The following is a 21,009-nucleotide window of genomic DNA, read 5'->3' as shown; positions in this document are numbered from 1 at the left end:
ATCCATGGAAAAAGCGTGGTTTCCCGGGCAGGGTAGCATGATCACTCACTGCCTCTCTGGCTGGGGATGGGAGCTCCCTTGCCCTGTGTGCCTCCCAGGTGTGCTGTTGTACCACCTCGCTTTTCCTCACTCCCCATGGGTCAAGACAACCGCCTAGTCAGTCCCATGAGAGAAGCTGTATACCTCAGTTGCTGGTACAGGGTTCACTTGCTGTTTACATTCTTCTTGGTGGGAGCCTCCAACTGCAGCTGTTCCTATTCGACCATCTTGGCCCCTCCTCCACAAGACACTTTTGAATCTTATAACCAAAAAGCCAAATTTTCAAGTTTCGTTATTCCTCATTTGATGGTCATAGAAACCATGATGCTCTATTATTAGAGTTGTTAAAGGCAGCCTGAGCCCTTCCCATCTTTTCTATTAGTTGTAGCAAGTCTTGGATTTGACCACTAAATGAGGGCGATTACACAGGGTGCCTAGCAAATTTTCCCTTTTTTAAATTTTAGGAGTAGGAAAGACAGATTTATATCAGACATTTGAATTAGAAAACGTACCATAAGTATATTATAATGTACCATAAGTATATTATAACAATTCAAGCAGTGATTAAACTGAAGTCTTCCTCTGTCATGACTCCACCCCCAGTGTAACCCATGTTTACATTTGGCATGTGTCCTTGCATCCTTTTCCCTGCTTACTGTCACAAGCACTTATCTCAGTGATTTTCTTTCTTTGGTTTTCGCTTTCATTTCTAAAAATAGGACCATAAACAAGATAGTATACATATTTTTAACTTGCTTTTATTTTTATTTCAATATTAGGGACATCTTTTCCAAGTCTGTACTTACATGTCAATCTCATTCTTTTTAATAGCGTGGTATTTTATAGTGTGAATGTACCATGGTTTATTTGATTCAAATGTCGTCTGATGGATGGCCACTCAGATTGTTTCTAGTTATTTTCTATTATAAATGTAGTACAAAACACATCTTTGTGTGGTACTTCTGAATTTCCTTTGATTAGATAAACTCCAGAAGTGAGATCATTAGATATAAACACATTTTTATTTTATAAGTACTAATTACCATATAACTTCTCAAAAGATTCTAACAGTTTATATTCTAATTAAACAGTGTATAAATGTACCTGCTTTACTACATCTTCAGCAGCACTGCATTTCCTGAGTCTTAAAAATTTTTTGTCCATTTGATAGGTAAAAATGACATATCACAAACTTTCAATTTGGACTGTGGCTATAGCGGTAAGAAAGAGAAAGGAAAAACAGGCATATGAATATGTGTAATGTTAAGGCATTAAATGTGGAAATATAGAGAAGTAGATGATTTTACAGAAAACTATAAATTATCAAAATTGACATCAGAATAGATAAAAATATCAAACCTCAGAGTTCTTAAAATGTGATCATCTAATGATTTAAACATCTCAACCTCTATTTAAATAGGAATAGGAATCTGCAAGGTGTAATTTCACCACAAGCAGGTAGAAAAGAAAAGATCCAACAAAGAAACTTTGCAAGTATTTATAGCCTGTAGCAATTCAAAGATGTGAATATACGTATCACCAAAGCAAACATTGTTAGGTAAGACAACCAATCAGAATTTCTTATGTTTTAAAAGATAAATGTTGATTTCACAGGACATGATCACCCTTTCTGCCTTCTAGGTATCTTACAAGACTTCTTTATTAGAAATAACACTTTCAAGGACGATTTATGACAGAGAATAGAATCTGCTTTTCCATAGCTGCAGGGAAAGAGGAAACATTTTTCTCTTTATTATTTCTGCTAAGATTTCTCTCACAAGCAGTTAGAAGGGCTGCCAGTTTAAAGGGTAAATACCAGAATTCTGTTAGTTCTTACCAAAAGAAAAAAAAAACTTCTAATATGAAAAAACAAACAACAAACAAGTGGATCATGGTGATCTGATATTTTGCATCTACAAGATCTTTAAATAGAATCTTGTCAAGCTTAGATGGTTTTATATGTGCATTCAAAATTTTCAAGAAGTAGACAACTCCTATGCTATCTAAATGATTTGGAGTGTAGAGAGAGTTAAAGCTTCCTGGTTCATTTTCATGAAGCTATAATAAGTCTCATACCATAACCTACTTTAAAACAGCACAGAACAATTGAAGATAACTTTCATTTAGGAATATAGGCAAGAAAATTCCTTCCCCCGAAAAAAGCAAATTAAATCCAGCAGTACGTTACTTAATGTAACCAAATAGGATTTGATTCTGGAATTCAGGAATAGTTCAAGCACTAGAAAAACATCATCTAATATTTTAAGAAATTGAAGGCGAACAAAAACATGATTATAATTATTGATGCTAGAAAGTTCAGCTAGCAATTCTTCGTTTTTTAGAACTCCATTTAAGATAGCATGAATCTCCCAAACATGTTGAAGGTTATTTTCTTAAAGTCAATAGTAAACATTTTAAATAAAGAAACTCTAAACGCATTTTCGTTAAAATTGCAAAAGAAGAATGCCACTACTAGTCAACAGTGATGGGGAGCGTGGGGGTGGTATGATATAGGTAATGCTGTAAGATGAGAGAAATAAATCTGCAGTCTGAAATCATTATTTGCAGTTCATAAGATTTTTATACCTAGAAAAAAGAAATTACAACAAAAAATTCGTTGGTCCTAAACAGCAAATTTTAGTAAGCAGGCATTATATAATACACAGAAATTAATAGCCTTTCTTTTGTGTCTTTCTTTTTTTTCAGACGGAGTCTCACTTATTTGTTTCCCAAGCTGGAGTACAGTGGTGTGATCTCAGCTCACTGCAACCTCTGCCTCCCAGGTTCAAGCGATTCTTCTGCCTCAGCCTCTTGAGTAGCTGGGACTACAGCCATGCACCACCACACCCAACTAATTTTTGTATCTTTAGTAGAGACAGACTCTCGCCTTGTTGGCCAGGTCGGTCTCAAACTCCTTACCTCAAGTGATTTGCCTGCCTCAGCTTCCCAAAGTGTTGAGATTATGGGTGCAAGCCACCGCATCTGGCCGGATTTTTTTTTTTTTTAAATACTGACATTAAATTGAAAGAACCAGACTGGGCACGGTGGCTCACACCTGTAATCCCAGCATTTTGGGAGGCCAAGGCAGGCGTATCACCTGAGGTCGGGAGTTTGAGACTAGCTTGGCCAACATGGTGAAGTGGTATCTCTACTAAAAATATAAAAATTAGCCAGGCATGATAGTGGGTGCCTGTGTAGGCCCAGTTGCTTGGGAGGCCAAGGCAGGAGAATCGCATGAACCCAGGAAGTGGAGGTTGCAGTGAGCCGAGATTGTGCCACTGCACTCCAGCCTGGGCAACAGAGTGAGACTCCATCTCAAAAAAAAAAAAAAAAAAAAAAGAAAGAAAGAAAGGAAAGAAAGAAAGAAACAACTGGAAATGGGGGAAAATCCCTTTCATAGAAGTGTGAAATCATCCTATAAAATGGCCAAAAATAAAGATAACAAGAAAATACAAGTCATAATTACTTGTACATGATAACTATAGGAAAAATTTGAAGATGTAAACTATGATGTAAATGAAATCACAGATGTGCCAGGTACGTGGTGGGAAGACTACCATTAAAAATATGAATTCTTCCAAAATTAAAATAGAAATTTTAAGTAATTATAATCTCACCAACCTTTTTTTTAAGTGTATTAAAGATTATCCTACAAAATAAATATGAGAGACTAACCAAGAAAATTTTGAGCAGAAAGCCCTCGTTTTGTTACTCTTTTTTTTCCTTACATTTATCTCCTGTCTCTCACAGGACCTCTTTAGAGAAAAATAGAGGAACTCAAAAAGGAATAAACTGACATTAATGAAGGGAAAGCGGAAAAGAAAGTCAGTGGCAGATTAAGATTTCAACCTACTTCTGGGAGACAGGAGGTATATGGAAGCCTTTGGCACAGGGCGGAGGAAGCCCAGTGCCAAAACACCCTGTGAGGGGTTACAGCAGCGGTGGGCAGTGGCTTTCCCACAGAAACTCCACAGCACCCCTGGCCTCAGGAGGAGATGGAAAGGGGCATTTTCAGAAGTCTATAAGGAACAGCTCTGCCATTTCATCCCTCTTACGCCCTTCCTCAGTTATTGCATGCCAGAGACCAAGCAGCCCAGCACGTGCCCCTGTGCCTTCACAGTGATGCCAGCACTTTTCTCCAGCGAAGCTGAAGCTGAGCAGAAATCAGGCAGTACCCCAGAGTAAAGTAGTCCTGATTTTCTGCAGAGTGCCGATGGTAGAAGTGATGGTGAGGTTTCCCTAAGGAGAAACTTTCTGAGCTCCACCGCCACCACTGCAGGGCAGTGTTACCGCCGCTACAGGGCGGTGTTACCACCTCTAACCACAGGTGATGTCATTCAGCTGCTTGCTTTCCCTGGTGTCTGTGCTTTGAGGATTTCCAAATTTGTATCTTTAGCCATGACCTGTCCCCTGAATTCCATTCTTATAAATCTGTTGCCTAAATAATACCTCCATGAGAGTGTCTGAGCCAGTGGTGGTGTGAGCCATAGGATGGTGATCTGATTGACCTTTTTGCAGGCTCCATGTTATCCTACTCTCCTCTCTGACCTTGTTTTCTAGCCTCTCTCTGCACATTCAGTGAGTCATGCTGCCTCCCTGCTGGTCCTTAGAAACACCAAGCACACTGCTGTCAATGGGCTTTTTTTCTCCCCAACATTTTTATTATGAAAGTTTTCAAACAGAAAAGCTGAAAGAATTTCAGACTGACCAGCTTACAGTAAGCACATATATAATTGCCCCACCTGCATTGTTTAACAGTTTCCTACATTTATTTTATCATTTGTCCATTTATCTATCAATCCGTCTTACTTTCTGATGCATTCTAAAGTAATGCCACAGGACTTTTGAACTCGGTGTTCTAACCTCTTAAGGCTGTTTCCTCCAACATTCACATGACTCTTTCCGTCACTTGCATCGGCTGTCTGTCCAAAGAACATTTGTCAAAGAACTCTTTTCTAACAACTCTATGTAAAATGGCCTGACATTTTATAATGTGCCCATTCATGCACTGTCTGCCAGCCACTCTAGAGTGAGAGCTCCACGAGGGAGGGGCTTCACCTGTGTAGTCCACCTGTTCCTTTAGCATCAGGACAATGCCTGACTCGTAGTAGGTGCATTTGTCAGAAACTTCAAGTTCTCCATCAATATCCATTCTCCTATAAATACTGTAGGGACTGCAAAACTCTACCTCCATGCTCTTAGGGTCCTGAGTGGTCCCAAGAATTAAATTGACATGAGATAGATTAAAAGCATACACATTTCTTTAGAATAGGTTTTTACATGTCATGGGAGTTCTCATAAGGAAATGAAGACTAGATTAGGAAATGAAGACCAGAAGAAATAGTTAAAGCAGTCACTCACATGCTGAACTGGACAAAGAGTAGTATAGTTGACCCTTGAACAACACGGGTATGAACTGTGCAGGTCCACTTATATGTGGACTTTTACAAACTTTTTGCAGATTTGAGACAGTTTGAAAAAACTTGCAAACTGTGTAGCCTAGAAATACCCACCCCATTAAGAAAAAAAGTATGTCATGAATGTATAAGATACATGCAGTACTAGTCTATGTATAAATTGACTGTTATCAGTAAGGCCTCCAATCAACAGTAGGCTATTAGTAGTTAAGTTTGGGGGAAGTCAAAAGTTATATGCAGATTTTGGACTGTGTTAGGAGCACAGGGTTAGTGCTCCTAACCCTGTGTTGTTCAAGAGTCAACTTGTAGTTGTGAAAATGTGGTAAGGCAAAGGAGCATGGACTAAGGTAGATTATTGGGTATGGAAGTAACTAGGAAGGTAAGGGTTACTTTAACAAGGCTTGTTAGAACAGAATTCCCTTAGCCTCAACTTGCTCATCCTTAATGATAAGAATGTGTTATCTTTTGCATGGGAATTTCATCTCCTGCTTTTGAAAAACAGCCCAAAAGTCAGAGTGATCTTTTTGCGCCTGCTGTTTTTTAAGTGGCTTTAACATAAATAGTAGACAATATACCAGAGTAGTTAGTATGTTTTTAGCTCTTTCAATAGCCAGAATAAAAACTACATTTCCCAGCCTCCCTTTTGCCTTGACGTGACCATATGACTGACCAAAGTCAAGCCAGTGAGAAGCGAACAGAAGTGATATGTGTCACTTCTGGTATCAGCTCTTAAAAGAACTGCATGTGTGCTCACCTGCCTTTTCTGTCCTTCCTGCTGCCTAGATGGGAGGAGCCTCTGTGTACCTCAAAAAGTAACAGGCACCCAGGGTTTGCAGAGTCAGCCTGTCTGCATTAAGTACAGTCAGTTATCTGCCTTCTTGGAGCTCTCCCAGGGAGAGCCTTACTGCTCAGAGATGTGTTTTCCCCTACACTAGGCTAACCCTGGCCTTTTGTGAGCTCTTCATGCCTAGTCACAGCCTCCTCTAACCCCATACCTCTCCTCAGGAAGCTACCTGAGTCGCATTTTCCTCCCTCTTTCAGGTGTTTCAGCTATGTTTTGTCACCGTGTCGTTCCTGAGCTTCTAGACATATTCCCATTCCTTTACCAGGCTCTCTTCCCTGACAGTTTCACTGATGATCTCTCCTTACTAGACCCCTAACATCCTTATCTTAGCTCAGTTACTAGTAGAAAGCTTTTTCTCCCTTCCAGAATCACATCTAAGTCTGATGTCTCTGGAGTTTCTCCTGGAACAAGTGCTGTGCAGAACAGAATGATTCAGTGCATCAACATACCCTTCACTCTTTACTGTCTCTCACGTGCATAGAGGCAGAAGAGAGTGGGTTTCCAGGTGGTCACTCCTTGGCCCCAGTAGCCTCCCGTTAGCTCTAATGCATTCCATGTCTTCACCTGGTGCTCCTCAAGGACTGTAACCATGGCGTCCTTTTGGTAATGTTCCTATCACATGTACATTTTAGTGCACTTTCAGCTAAGCAAATGCTTTAATTCCTTATTCTAACTCTAGTCTCTTTCATGCCCAAATGCTGTCTCGTTTGGACAAACTTGGGTCCCCCTTTCTCCCTCCGTTTCCTCCTGGGTAATTAAAGTAGGTACATTGGTCACGTGTTTCCCTGTTTCACATGGGGCATTTCAGGCCCAGTGTTGCAGCCCTTTCTTTCCCACAGGCATCCCTAGTTCCTTACTAGGCTCTGTTTCCTAATAATTTTATTGTGGATCTCTTTTCTCCTTTTCTTTTTTCTTCCAGCACTATAGTAAACTTCTGTAGTATCACTAAGTATTACCTATGTCACTCTGGAAATTTGACCATTTTTCTGTTGTAAAGTATTCAAAGGGAAGAGCCACTAGAAGCAAGTAGTTTTGTTTTGAGGGGTATAGCAGTTGAAAAATCAAATGCTTGAAAGAGGCCTTTTGTTACATGAGGGCGTCATTCTAGGTATGAAGAAATTGGGAGGGCGGGGACCTGGGAGAGTCCCTGCCAGGCTAAGCTCTGCTCAGCACTTGCCACAAAGTAATGAGGACCTGTGGTGATCACTTCTGATTTTACAGAAAAAATATAGGAAATATGAGTTTTTATGTGAAATATTCCAATTTTTAAATGTTGGAAACCGATATTAAATCTTTAAAATATGCGAGACCAAGTAAAACAAGTCTGTGGTGACAAATTTGTCCCAGGGCCTACCAGTTTACATCTCCTCTGTCAGGTCTTGAAGCTCTTGTCCTAGAACCACATCCTTTTATTTATGTGTTCAACACAGTGTTCCTATTGTTACTGCGGTATCAGAATGGTCATTTTCATAGAAATGTGTGACTTTTCAGTGTGATTTTATAAAGATCATAAAGCCACATTTTTTCCTAGAGGGGAGTTACTTTATGAAAATCATTGGAACAATAATGTTTGACATATAAAAATTCACATTATTTGCATTACTTGAGGGTATTTCTTTTCTCACTGTTCTTTGGCTCCGGATCACTTGCCATTGGGGTGTTTTCATCAGCACGCTTAATTTGGCACATCATTTGCTGGCTGCGGTCTACCAGGTACACAAGACAGGCGGAGAGTCAGCTTCCATGGGCTGAGACAAATGAATGGAAGGGTCATTTCTAGGAGTGACGGGTGGTCGGAATAGTGAAAAGGAAGAGGTGCTCCTGCATTGCAGAATGGCTTTGGTGGTGGGAGAGGCAGAGTGGGAATAAGATGAGGATCTTTGTATTAGGAGGCCAGGGAAGAACTCTCTTGGGAGGTGACCTTTCAACTGAGTCAAGTTTATGTGGAGGCACCCTTCTGAAAATAGACAGTGAACACCCAGGCAGAGGAGATTGCAGATGCAAATACCCTGAGCGGCACCATGCCTCGTAAATTTAGAGGAGTGAGGGAAGGCCAGTGTTTAGGCTTAATGTGCAAGGGGCAGAGGTGGGTCCTGGTGAGATGGGGAAATGGATTGTAGGAGCCCAATGGAGCATAGTAGAGCATTGGTTCCTTCTTGGGTGGCTGTCTCAAACGCATGTCACTCATCCAGTGGTGGCAGAATCCACCTGAATGTCTAAAGTAGGGAGAGCAGAAAAGACATGATCAGGCCAGAGCTTTTCCACAGAACTCAGCATCCTAGCATTCACTGTTAACACATTTATCCTCTGTGGTTTCTGAAACTTCGTTGCTTCAGTAGAATTATTTAAATCTCCTGTATTGATGGTTATGACTTTTTAAATGAGTGATGCTTTCCACTTCTTTCGTTATTGACATGAAACTGTCTGTTCATAATATACGTGGAAAGAGCCTTAGGAAAGTTAATTAGGGCAGTGCAGGAGGCCCAGAAGGCAAGGTTGAGCTTACCTATCTGTCATTTTCAACTTGTTTTTACGTTTCTTTTTTAACACCCTGGTACTCTATTCTGTGATATGTAGACTTAAAACTAAATTAGTAAAAAAAAAGAAAATGGTGGCAGGTTTTCTGCCTTCTAAATTCCCACATTTAAAAATATGGTGTACCTGGGATCGAAGGAGACCAAGTATCCTTCTGAAGAGAAAGGGGACAGGTCAAGGCCCTGGGCAAATAGTGTTTCCTTGAGCTGTGTCATCTGGAATTACCACCATTCATCAGCTTAATGATATTTTCTGCTGCCTCTTCAGCTGAGTTTGGGCAGGAGTGATATATGAAAGTGAAGCGGAACAGTATTGATGGCCTAATGGGAAATCTTTTGTTAAAGATGTCCTAACAACATGGACGAGTCTCTTCTTCAAGTGCTTTTTGGTAGTATAAAAAAGGTAGAATTAAGTGATTATTTTTTTCTTTCTTGGCTAGTTAATATCTTTTCTGAAAATAAATATTTTCATATACTTTTTGACAAAGCACTGCACCAGGCATTATTTTTAAAATAGAATATAAAATGTGAAAGATTTTGAAATGCATTATATTGTGTAGATTGGATAACAGGAAGTAAATACAACACAACTGTGATTTTAATCTGTTGTAGAACAGGTTTTAAAATTCAAATATAAGTTTACTATGAAGTATTTCCAAGTTGTATGTGTGTATTCTTTTATATATCATCTCTCCAAATAAAGCATTTGAGGTGGCTAATAAGAATGCTTGTAATAAAGTTAGGTTTGACAGAAAAAACTTGTGAGATTTGGTATTGAGATTGGGTTGAATCTATAAAGTAATTTGGGGAAAATATTGGGAACAATATCAAGTTATCTGACTCATGAACACGGTATAGCTTTCCATTTATTTAAATCCTTTTTACTTTCAGCAATATTTTGTATTTTTCATATATATGTCCTTCATCCTGTGTCAGATTTATCCCTAAGCATTTCCCATTTTTTTATGGTATTATACCGGTATTGTTTTAATTTCAATTTCTGATTGCTACTTACATGAAAATCACAATTGATTTTTTTTTTTTTTTTTTTGAGACGGAGTCTGGCTCTGTCGCCCAGGCTGGAGTGCAGTGGCCGGATCTCAGCTCACTGCAAGCTCTGCCTCCCGGGTTTACGCCATTCTCCTGCCTCCGCCTCCCAAGTAGCTGGGACTACAGGCGCCCACCACCTCGCCTGGCTAGTTTTTTGTATTCTTTAGTAGAGACGGGGTTTCACCATATTAGCCAGGGTGGTCTCGATCTCCTGACCTTGTGATCCGCCCATCTCGGCCTCCCAAAGTGCTGGGATTACAGGCTTGAGCCACCGCGCCTGGCCCCTGCAACTTTGTTAAACTCACTCATGGACTCTAGTACCTTGTTTGTTAATTACATCTGATTTTTGTTTTTTGTTTTGTTTTTGAGATGGAGTTTCACTCTTTTTGCCCAGGCTGGAGTGCAATGGCACAATCTCGGCTCATTGCAACCTCCGCCACCCGGGTTCAAGCGATTCTCCTGCCTCAGCCTCCCTAGTAGCTGGGATTATAGGCATGTGCCACCACACCCGGCTAATTTTGTATTTTTAGTAGAGACGGGGTTTCTCCATGTTGGTCAGGCTGGTCTCGAACTCCCGACCTCAGGTGATCCGCCCGCCTCGGCCTCCCAAAGTGCTGGGACTACAGGCGTGAGCCACCTGCGCCCGGCCACATCTGATTTTCTACATACAGGATCAGACTTACTCAAGTAAAGTTACTGTACTACTACTTTTCCAATCTGGATGCATCTGGTGGAGCGTCAGGTAGTGGGTGTGCTGATTGCATTGGCCAGAATTTTCCAAACAGTGGTGAGAGGAGACATCCTGTCTGTCTTTGTAATCTCAGGGGAAAGCGTTCAGTCTCCTACACAACCTTTATCAGTTTGAGGAATGTCCAGGAAAAGGGGAGTGGGGAAGGCTTCCAGATTATAGCTAGATCTAAAATTTTTCTGATTGGCAATTGGTTGAAAGAGTTATTATCAATAGAAAGTTTGCCAGGCATGGTGGCTCATGCCTGTAATCCCAGCGCTTGGGGAGGCCAAGGCAGGTGAATCACCTGAGGTCAGAAGTTTGAGACCAGCCTGGCCAACATGGTGAAACCCTGTCTCTACTAAAAATACAAAAATTAGATGGGCGCAGTGGCACCTGTAATCCCTGTAATCCCAGCTACTCAGGAGGCTGAGGCAGGAGAATCGCTTGAACCCGGGAGGCAGAGGTTGCAGTGAGCCGAGATAGCGCCACTGCACTCCAGCCTGAGTGACAGAGTGAGACTCTGTCTCAAAATGAAAAAAAAAAAAAAAAGGAATGTCTGGGTTATGATAAGAGGTTGTGGAGAACAAGGTTTTATCATGCAGATAAAGCCTCTAAGTAGCAGACTTCACAGAGAATAGATTGTAAATGTTTCTTATCAGACCAAAGGTATGTGTTGATGTTAACGCTGAAGGGTATAACAAGGCATGTCTAGACCCCCCCACTTCCCTGAACCAATCTTTCAGGTTCAGTTATAGAGTGCCCTGGCTGAGGAGAAGACTATTCAGATGTTTGGGGGACCTTAGGATTTTGTTTTTGGTTTACAAGAAGTTCCCTTCCACCCCTAGTTCACATTGTAAATAGGTGTTGGATATTGTCAAATACTTTTTCTATTGAGATGATCTTGTGATTTGGGGTACATTGTTATGGGTTAACTTGTGTCCTTTGGAAAAGATATGTTGAAGTCCTAACCTCCACTCCTCTAGAATATCCTTATTTGTAAACAGTGTTCTTGCAGATATAGTTAGTTAAGATGAGGTTACACTGGGGTATGGTGGGTCCCTAATCCTATATGACTGGTGTCATTTTGAGAAGACAGCCATGTAGAGACAAAGACACTTGGAAGAATGGCATTTACTTATGCTGTCTTTGTCTAGTTTTGTTTCATTTTTCCCTGTCCCTGGTGGTAAGTGACTGTCTAGTTTGGGTATCAGGATAATATTGAACTCAGAGAATGAATTAGGAAGTATTTCTTCCTTTTCAGTTTTCTTGAAGACTTCGTGTACAATTAGCATCTTTTTTAAAACAACAGTTTTATCGCACAGTAATTCACATACCATAAAATTAACCTCTCAAAAGTACATAATTCAATATTTTTGTATATTGTGCAACCATTATTTAATTCCAGAATATTTTCATCATCCCCAACAGCAACCTCGTACTCATTAAAAGTCATTCCCCATTCCCTCCCCTCTACAACTCTAGTCAATCACTAATTTACTTTCTGTTTCTATAAATTGGCCTTTTTTGGGTATTTCATATATATGGAAATATATAATTTGATTTTTTTGTTCTCTTAGCTTTATGTTTTCAGGATTCATTCATGTTTGTTGCATGGATCAATGCTTCATTCCTTGTTATCCCTAAATAATATTCCATTATATGAGTGTATCGCATTTGTGTATCCATTCATCGGTTGATGGACATTTCAGTTGTTTTCACTTTTTGGCTATTATGAATAACATTGCTATGAACATTTGCGTACAAATCGCTATGTAAACATAGACTTTCTTTTGTTCAGTATATACCTGGGATCTGGGTCATATGGTAAATCTATGTCTAACCTTTAAAGGAACTGCCAGACTGTTCTCCAGAGTGCCTGCACCATTAACATTTCCACTAGCAGTATATGAGGGTTTCAGTTTCTCCACATACTCACCAACTGCTTGATACTGTCTGTGTTTTTGATTGTAGTCCTTCTATGGAGTATGAAGTGATATCCCATGGTGGTTTTAATTTGCATTTTCTTTTCTTTTCTTTTTTTTTGAGACTGGGTCTTGCTCTGTCACCCAGGCTGGAGTACAGTAGCATGATCTCTGCTCACTGCAACCTCCGCCTCCCAGGTTCAAACAATTCTTCTGACTCAGCCTCCCAAGTAGCTGGGACTACAGGTGCGTGCCACCATGCCCAGCTAATTTTTGTATTTTTAGTAGAGATGAGGTTTCACCGTGTTGACCAGGCTGGTCTCAAACTCCTGACCTCAGGTGATCTGCCCGCCTCGGCCTCCCAGACTGCTGGGATTACAGGTGTGAGCCACTGTGCCCAGCCGTTAATTTGCATTTTCTTGATGGCTAATGATATTGAGCATCTTTTCCTGTTCTTATTGTCTATTTTCATATCTTCTTTGGAGAAATATCTGTTAAAATCTTTTGCTCTTTAAAAAATCGGATCATTTTTTAAATTAGTGAGTTGTAAGAAATACTATATCTCATGTATATACAAGTCCTTTATTAGGTATCAGATTTATAAAATATTTCTCTTGTGGGTTGTCTTTTTACTTTCTTGGTTATATCCTTTATAGCAAATCAGTTTTAGATTTTGATGAAGTCTAGTTTATCTATTTTTTCCTTTTGTTGCTTGTGCTATTAGCATCATACATAAGAAACTGTTGTCTAACCTAAGTTCACAAGACTTGCTCCTGTGTTATCTATATGTTTTATACATTTATTTATTTATTTATTTATTTTTGAGATGGAGTCTTGCTCTGTTACCCATTCTAGAGTGCAGTGGCGTGATCTCCACTCACTGCAACCTCTGCCTCCTGGACTCAATCCATCCTCTCACCTCAGCCTCCTGAGAAGTTGGGACTATAAGTGTGTGCCACCATGTCTGGCTAATTTTTGTATTTTTTGTAGAGATGGGGTTTCGCTACGTTCCCCAGGCTGTTGTCAAACTCCTGGGCTCAAGCAATCCACCTGCCTTTGCCTCCCAAAGTGCTGGGACTAGAGCGCCCAGCCACATTTAGCTCTTAATTAAGTTTTGATCCATCTTAAGTTAATTTTTATATATGGTGTGGTGTGGGGTCCAATTTCATTTTTTTGTATGTCCAGTTGTCTCAGCACCATTTGTAGAGAATACTATTTTCCCCCTATTGAGTTGTCTTGGCACCGTTGTTAAAACTAATTGACGTATATGTAAAGGTTTGTCTGGGCTCCTAATTCTATTTCATTGGTCTCTAGATCTATCTTATGCCAGTACCACATTTGTTGGATTACTGTTGCTTTGTAGTAAATTTTAAAATTAGGAAGTAGGAATCCTCCAACCATGCTCGTCCTTTGTAATGTTATTTTGGCTATTCTTGGTTCCTGGCATTTCCATATGAATTTTAGTATCAACTTAACAATTTCTGCCAAACAAGACAACTATAATTTTGATAGAGAATGCTTCGAATCTATAGATCAGTTTTGAGTGTGTTGTCATCTTAACAGTGTTCAGTCTTCTGATCCATGAACATGGAAAATTTTCTCATTTATGTAGACTGTCTTTAATTTTTTTTTTTTTTTTTTTTTAAGATGGAGTCTCACTCTGTCACCTAGGCTGGAGTGCAGTGGCATGATCTTGGCTCACTGCAAGCTCCGCCTCCTGGGTTCACGCCATTCTCCTACCACAGCCTCCCGAGTAGCTAGGACTACAGGCGCCGCCACCACGCCCAGCTAATTTTTTGTATTTTTAGTAGAGACGTGTTAGCCAGGATGGTCTCAATCTCCTGATCTCATGATCCGCCCTGCCTTGGCCTCCCAAAGTGCTGAGATTACAGGAGTGAGCCACCGCACCCAGCCTAATTTTTCAAAATGTTTTTACAATGTTTTGTACTTTTCAGTATATATTTTTTGCTGCCTTTATTCCTAAATATGCCATTCGTTTTAACGCTATTACAAATGAAATTATTTTCTTAATTTCAACTTTAGGTTATTAATTGTTAGTGTGTAGAAATACAATTGATTTTTGTATATCGATCTCATACCCTGCCACCTTGATGAACTTGTTTATTTGTCCTAAAAGTTCTTTAAAGGGTTCCTTAGGATTTTCTATGTATAAGATTATATCTTCTGCAAGTAGAGTTTTACTTCTTTTTCGGTGCTTTTTATTTTTCTAGCTAGAGCCTCCATTATAATGATGAATATGGGAAGAGTGGACATCTCTCTTTGTTCATGATCTTAGGGGAAGGGAGTTCACTCTTTTGCCAGTAAGTACGTTAGCAATAAGTTTTTCATAGATGTCCTTTATCAGTTAAGACAGTTACCTTCTGTTCCTAATTTGTTGAATGGTTTTAATAGTTAATTCTGTGAAATGCTTCTTGTGTGACTATTGAGAGGGTCATGTAGTTTTTGTTCTTTATTCTATTGCTGTTGCATATAACATTGATAGATTTTCACATGTTAAACTAATTTTGAATTCCTAGGATAAATCCCACTTGGTAATGGTCTATAATACTTTTCACATATTGCTGATTTGGTTTGCTACTATTTTGTTGAGGGTTTTGGCATGTATATTCTTAAGGGATATTGGCCTCTAGTGGGTTTTTGTTGTTGTTTTTTGTAATATCTTTGGTTTGGGTATCAAGGTAGTACTGACCTCAGAGAAAGAGTTCAGAAGTGTTCCCTTTTTCTTAGTTTTGTGGAAGATGGTAGAATTTGTATTATTTTTCCTTAAATGTTTGGTAGAATTCACCAGTAAAGTCATCTGGCTCTTGAGTATGTTTGTTGTTGTTGTTGTTGTTGTTGTTGTTGTTGTTCTTTTGTAGGATGGTTTTTAGCCATAAATTTATTTTCTCTAATGGATAATGTGCTATCCCGGTTATCTGTTTCTTCCTGAATGAGCCTCGGCCTGCTTTGTTGTCTCTGTTACTTTGTCCTATCAACTCTAGCTTCTTGGTCTTGCAGGACTTTTTACTCTGTCTCCTCATCTTAAGGAATCCACTTGGATCCACCTCTGTTGTCCTTCCTTTACATAGGCCTGGAAACTCTCTCAAGTCTCTAATCTGGGACCACAGGAGACCTCTCACCCTATTTGTGTCCCATCTCTTAGGGACCACTGTTCTTCGTTGTCTTATGTCTACTGTCTTAAGAACCATTGCTTCATGCATTCTTATGCTAGTTTGTTGTTTCAGGAAGTTGGGTATACCCTTACCTGTTGTGCCAGGGAAAATAGAAAGATGTTATATCTGCACAATATTTATTTTTTGTGGCAAAACAAAACAAAAAAACAAAGACATTTTCAGATCTACAAGGATCCGGGAAATAAACTGCCATTTAAAATATTATGATAAACATCCTCCAGTTATTTGAACTAAAAAATAAAGACGTATTAGAATAAATTGAAACAGAAGCTGGTTTCAATCTCAACAAGTATCTGAATTCTTGAAAATAGAGAAGGATTAAATGTATCTTACAGGGCTGGGAGAACAGAAAAAGTTTTGATAATGGAAACGAAATGTTGTGCAATTACTAGATGATAGAAAGCAGATGGAACTGAATTGAAATGGTGGTGAAACCTATCACCCAGAACGTATACAGGATAAAACTAAGCAGAAGGTAGGAACAGCTGCAGAAGATCTATAACCTCAGAGTGAGGTAGAACATTGGTAGAGGCCCTAGGCATCTACCAGCCTAATTGAAGGTTAACATTCAAAACAGGTCAGTCAGGCCCCTCTCCTAATACATGTTGCTCTGCTTTGTGGGACTGCACTGTAGAGAGGGTGAACTGTCTATCTGAGGTGATTTCTAACATGGGGGTTGGCCTAGGGGAGAAGCATTGGGGAGTTTGAGGGAAACACAGAATGCAAATGGGGTGGGCAAACGGGGAAACTCCTTAAAGAAACAGGCACAGACAAATAGGAAGTTCAAGCCAGCTGCCTGTAATAATCTACCCAATCTTCCAGTCATAAAGAAAACCAAAGACCACAAGACATTTGGGAAAGCCTAACAGCAAGATGCAGAAAGACCAAGGAAATAAAGAAAACAGCTGAGCACAGAAGAAGCAAAGATGATAGGAAGTGTAATGGGTTGAATTGTGCCCTCCACACACAGACAAAAGATAATTTTGAAGTTGTAGCCCCCAGTACCTCAGAATGTGACCTTATTTGGAACTGGTGTCTTTCCAGATGTAACTAGTTGAGATAAAGGCAGAGTTGAGAAGGGTAGGCCCCAAATCCAGTGTGACTGGTGTTCTTATAAGAATATGGCCAGGTAAAGACACGGGCACGCAAGAACGCCATGAAATGATGAGGGAAGATATTGAAATTATGCAACTGCAAGCTAGGGAATACCAAAAATTGCCAGTAAATTACTAGAAGCTAGGAAGAAGCAAAGAAGGATTCACCTATGGGTTTCTGAGGAAGATTGATTTCAGACTTCTATCATCCAGGACTACTTGACAGTAAATTTCTATTGTGTATGACACCCAGTTAGTGGTACTTTGCTATGGTAGCCCTGGGAAACTAATAATAAATCAGGGAGTAAAATAAATTTAATCATGATGACTGGAAAAATAGAATGTTCAAGTAACCCACAGGAAGGTAGAAAAAAGAGAATGAGCAGAATGAGAAACAGGAAACAGAAGACAAATAATAAAATTGCACGTTAGACTTAAGCCCTAGTTCCCCAGTATTTGCCTTAAATGTAAATGGTCTAAATGCACCAATTATAGGACAGAGATAACTGCCCAAGCAATTTTCAGATTCAACGCTATTCCTGTCAAGCTACTGACATTTTTCACAGAACTAGAAAAAGCCATTCTAAAGTTTGTATAGAACCAAAAAGAGCTCAAATAGCTAAAGCAATTCTAAGCAAAAAGAACAAAGCTGGAAGTATCACATTAACCAACTTCAAACTATACTATAGTGTTGCAGTAACCAAAACAGCATGGTACTGTTAGAGAAACAGACACATAGACCAATGAAACAGAATACAGAACCCAGAAGTAAAGCTGCACACCTACAGCCACCTGATCTTCAACAAAGTCAACAAAAATAAGCAACAGGAAAAGGACTCCCTGTTTAATAAATGGTGCTGGAATAGCTGGCTAGCCATATGCAAAAGAATGAAACTTGACCCCTGTCTTTCACTATATACAAAAATTAACTGAAAATGGATGAAAGATTTAAATGTAGGACCTCAAACTGTAAGAATCCTAGAAGAAAGCCTAGGAAACACCCCTCTGGACATAGGCCCTGGAAAATAATTAGGACTACATCCTCAAAAGCAATTGCAACACACACAAAAATTGACAAACAGGACCTAATTAAACTAAAGCGCTTCTGTACAGCAAAAGAAACAGACAACCTAGAGAATGGGAGAAAATATTTGCATGCTACGTATCTGATGAAGGTCTAATATCCAGAATCTATAAAGAACTTAAACAATTGAAAAAGCAAAAAACAAAACAAAAAAAAACTCATTAAAAAATGGACAGAAGACTTGAACAGACATTCCTTAAAACAAGACATACGAGTAGCCAGCAAGCATATGAAAAAGTGCTCCACATAATGAGTCATCAGAGATCAGCAAATTAAAACCACAATGAGATACCATCTCTCACCATTCAGAATAGCTGTTATTAAAAAGTTAAAAAACAGACGCTGGTGAGACTGTGGAGAGAAGAGGATGCTTATACACTGTTGGTGGTAATGTAAATTAGTTCAGTCTATGGAAAGCCATTTGGAGAATTCTCAACTTAAAGCAGAATTACCATTTGACTCAGCAATCCCATTACTGGATACATATCCAAATGAAAACAAATTGTTCTACCAAAAAGACACATGCACTTGTACGTTCATTGCAGCACTATTCACAATAGCAAAGACATGGAATCAACATAGGTGCCCATCACCAGTGGATTGGATAAAGAAAATGTGATACATATACAGCATAAAATACTACACATCCATAAAAAGGAATGAAATTATGTCCTTTGCAGCAACATGGATGGAGTTGGAGGCCATTATCCTAAGTCAATTAACACAGGGACAAAAACCAAATGCCTCATGTTCTCACTTATAACTTGGAGCTAACCACTGGGTATTCATGGATATAAAGATGGCAAAAAAAGACACTGGGGACTACTAGATGGGAGAGAAAGAGAGGGTGGCAAGGGTTGGAAAACTATTGAATACTATACTCAGTACCTGGGTGACGGAATCAATTATACCCCAAACCTTGGCATCATGCAGTATACCCAGGTAACAAACCTGCACATCTACCCCCTGAATTTAAAATAAAAGTTGAAATCATTTTTTAAAAATATAGATGATTAGAGTTCTTAGTCCATTTTGTGCTGCTATAACATAATACCAGAGGCTAAGCAATTTATAATGAACAGAAATGTATTGACTCACAGTTCTGAAGGCTTGGAAGTCTGAATCAGGCGGCTGGCATCTGTCAAGGGCTTCTTGCTGTGTCATAATATGCCAGAAGGCATCACATGAAGGAAGTGCAAAGAGGGCAACAGAGAGAGCATGAGCACATGCACATATGCAGGAGGTAGCCCAAAGTTGTCCTTTTATAAGGAACCTAATCCTGTGATAATGACTCTACTCCCTTTGTGGCAGAATTAAACCATTTATGAGGGTGGAACCCTCATGGCTTACTCACCTCTTAAAGGTTCCACCTCCCAACACTGTTGCACTGCAGATTAAATTTCCTACATATGCTTTTTGGGGAGCGCATTCAAACCATAGCAGAGTAACAAAACATGATCCAACAGCATGCTGTCTACAAGAAACCTCAAATATAATGATATAGGCCGGTGAAAGTAAAAGGAAGAAAAATGTATATCATGTAAATATTTTTAAAAGCAGGAGTGGTTATATTAATATCAGATAAAGTCAACTTCAGGGAAAATTACCAGAGGCAGAGAGGGACATTACCTAATGATTAAAAGATCTAGCCACTGAAATGACATAACTAATTTAAATGTATTCGTTCCAAACCACAAGACCTCAAAATACATGAAGTAAAAAAAAATGATAGGGCTAAAAAGATAAATAGACAAGTCAACAATGATAGTTGGAGCTTTCCCACTTACGAATTAATAGAACAACTAGACAAATCAAGAATATAGAAAAATTGAACAATACACTCAACCAACAGGATATAATTGATATAGAGAGAGCACTTCACACTACAACAGAATGCACATTTTTTTCCGGTGCCCATGGAACACGTACCACTAATAGACTGTATCCTAGGTCATAAAAGAAACTTCAAGAAATAGTAAAAGAATTGAAATAATATAGAGCATTGTTCTCTGATAACAATGGAATCAAACTAGAAATCAGTAAGAGAAGGACAATAGGAAAATTTCCAGTGTTTAAAAAGTAAACACACTAATAACTCATGGGTCCAAGAGGAAGTCACACAAGAAGCTTTTTAAATGCATAGAACTGAATGAAAATGAAAACATCCAAATATGTAGACTACAGCTAAAAGCAGTCCTGAGAGAAAAAACCAAAAGCTTATAGACAAAAGGTGAAAAAGGGAAAGATTTTAAATCAGTCATCTAAGTTCTCACCTCCATAAACTGGAAGAGTAGCAAAGCTAACTCAAAACAAGCTAAAGGGAAGGAATTATAAAGATCAAGCCAGAAGTCAATGAAACTGAAACAGGAAAACAATACAGAGAAATCAGTGAAACAAAAAGCTGACCCTGAAAAAGAATCAGTAAAATTGAAAAACCTCTATCCAACTGACAAAGAGGAGAGAGGACAGAAATTATCAATATAAGGGATGAAACAAGAGGTGTCAGTGTATATCAGCCATTTAAAGAATAATAAGGGAAAGCTGTGAACAATTTTATGTTCATAAATTCTGTAACTTGGAAGAAATGAGCCAATTCTTCCAAAACTGCCAGAACTCAACCAACATGAACACTTGAATAGTCCTATAATCATTAAAGAAATTGAATTTATAATTTAATACTCCTAAAAAGCAATCTCTGGGCCCAGATGATTTCACTGGAAAATTTTACCAAACAGTTAAAGAAGAATTAAATATCAATTTTATATAATTTCTTTCTCTTTTTTGAGACTCAGTTTTCACTCTTGTTGCCCAGGCTGGAGTGCAGTGGCATGATCTCGGCTCACCACAACCTCTGCCTCCCAAGTTCATGTGATTCTCCCGCCTCAGCCTCCCGAGTAGCTGGGATTACAGGCATGTGCCACCACGCCTGGCTAATTTTGTCTTTTCAGTAGAGATGGTGTTTCTCCATGTTGGTCAGGCTGGTCTCGAACTCCTGACCTCAGATGATCTGCCTGCCTTGGCCTCCCAAAGTGCTGGGATTACAGACATAAATAGAAGAGGGGACATTTCCCAACTCATTTTATGGGGATGATATTACCCTG

The 21,009-nt window shown here is 39.2% G+C and overlaps 1 protein-coding gene across 8 annotated transcripts in view; it reads left to right on the top strand.

Moving 5' to 3' along the window:
• ULK4 (unc-51 like kinase 4) overlaps positions 1-21,009 on the top strand; it is a 703,273-nt gene that overhangs the window by 525,944 nt on the left and 156,320 nt on the right. The gene's annotated exons all lie outside the window — the stretch shown is intronic.

Source organism: Rhinopithecus roxellana, chromosome 1 (assembly GCF_007565055.1).
Source record: "Rhinopithecus roxellana isolate Shanxi Qingling chromosome 1, ASM756505v1, whole genome shotgun sequence".
Taxonomy (NCBI): Eukaryota; Metazoa; Chordata; class Mammalia; order Primates; family Cercopithecidae; genus Rhinopithecus; species Rhinopithecus roxellana.
The sequence above is the reverse complement of the archived record's forward strand: the minus strand, read 5'-3'. Positions and strand labels throughout refer to the sequence as shown.